The sequence below is a fragment of the Pseudonaja textilis genome, unplaced genomic scaffold (assembly GCF_049901715.1).
Source record: "Pseudonaja textilis isolate UNSWEBS1 unplaced genomic scaffold, rPseTex1.2 PTEXSCF233, whole genome shotgun sequence".
Classification (NCBI taxonomy): domain Eukaryota; kingdom Metazoa; phylum Chordata; class Lepidosauria; order Squamata; family Elapidae; genus Pseudonaja; species Pseudonaja textilis.
The window spans coordinates 20039-21807 of NW_028262869.1; positions in this window are offsets into that span (position 1 = coordinate 20039).

A 1769-nucleotide genomic window follows, 5' to 3' on the forward strand; every position below is an offset into this window, starting at 1 on the left:
CAAAGCCGCTTCCCTGGGGGCGGGGCCGAGGCCGCCGCCCGGGGAGCGCCCGCTGCTTTCCCTCGCCAGGGCCGGGCAGTGACGTGTTGCACGGAGAGACGCCTGGTCCGTGGCTGCCCGGCTCCCGTTTCCTGCCGTTCAGTGGCCTCCGTTCGCACCGCCCAGCCTCTGCTCAGGTATCCGGCGTTGCTACCGCTGGCGTAACTCCAGTCCCGCGTTGCCTCGGAAATGGAAAGGCAAAACCGGGAGCTGCTGCTCCTGAGCCTCTGGTGCCGCTGTTGCTGTTGCAAAGCGCCGCCGTGGCTCTTCCTTTCTGCCTTTCCCTTCCTGAGGCAACGCGGGACTGGAGCCGCGCCGGCGGTAGCAACTCCTGACTCGGGGCCTCTGAGGGGAGGGGAAGGAGGAGAAGAAGGGGCGTTCCCCAAAAAATCGGAATTCCGATTTTAATCGGAAGAATATGTCTGCTAATGCCTCTTTGGTATACCAGACCGTGGGCTCCTCCCGTCCGTTTCTCGCCGGGTGAGCGGGCGCTGTTAGGGCATGCTGTATGCCCAGTTTGGCGAGGAATTTTTCAAATGACAACGCTGTGAACTGCGGCCCGTTGTCTGAGACTAGTGGGTCCGGTAACCCGTGTTTACCTGACTTTCAGTTTCGATCTTTTGAAGTGGGATGTCTTTTTCTGTCCATCTCTTGAGAGCTTCGGCCTCGTGTTTTCCTATTAATATTAAAAACGTATTAATATTAAGATACGGGATAAGAGCCTAAAAAATCCTATTAAAAGAGTTTTTCCACCCCTTCTCCGTTATTCCTTCCCGTACCACGGGATGGCAATTTCCTGTTTCCCTCAAAAAAGCGGCCTATAAAAAAAAACCCTTTTCCAAAATGCCCATCTTTTTTAAAAGAGATGACTGCGGTATTTGCTTTCCTGTCCCTTAACGAGAGCGTTCGAGTTTTCGTAATACCGTATATTAATAATGTTAATAATGAGGCGTTTCAATTAATAATAATTCGGAATAATAAACTTTGAAACCCAGCTTGGCGAAAAAGTCGCCGCGCGAGGAACTTGGGCGGGAAGACCAAAAAGAATGGGCGGGAAGTCGATCGTCATAGAAACGGCCTTCTTCTGAAGGCATGGTGGGGTGGGGTGGGGGGAACGGCCGCGGTAACGGACGAGTACACGGTACCGCAGAAGGACGTGGAGGGGACGTCCGTTTTTCTTCGCCTCAGGAAAATAGCCCTGCCCCTCTACGATGCTCTCGAGGCAATCCGGTACCTTTGACAGTGACCGTCTCATCATGGCCGACTTCCCGTCCGTCCTTCTTAGTCGTCCCCTCGACTTCCTTTCCCAGCGACCTCGGCAAGGTGAGTTTCCTGTCCCTCGTCCGCGCCCGTCGCTACCGTCTTTGGGGAAAAAAATGACCTTCCCATCATGGCCGACTTCCCGTCCGTCCTTCTTAGTCGTTCTCCCAACTTCCTTTCGCGGCGACCTTCGCGGCAAAGCGAGCTTCCTGTCCGTCGTCCGAGGTCGTCCCCTATCGCCTTTGAAAAATGACCTCGCGACTTCCTTTCGCGGCGACTTTTGCGCTGTCCGTTTCTCGTGCGCCTGTTCTGCAGAAGCCTGGAATTGGAAAACAGGGCCTTCCTGTGGTCCAAGAAGGAATAGCGGCCGGGTGGGGAAGAAAGACTAAAACGAATGGACTGGAAGTCCGCCGTCGTAGAAAGGTCGTTCTTCTCAGGCGTTGGGGGCGGCCGCGCTGACGGACAAGTTC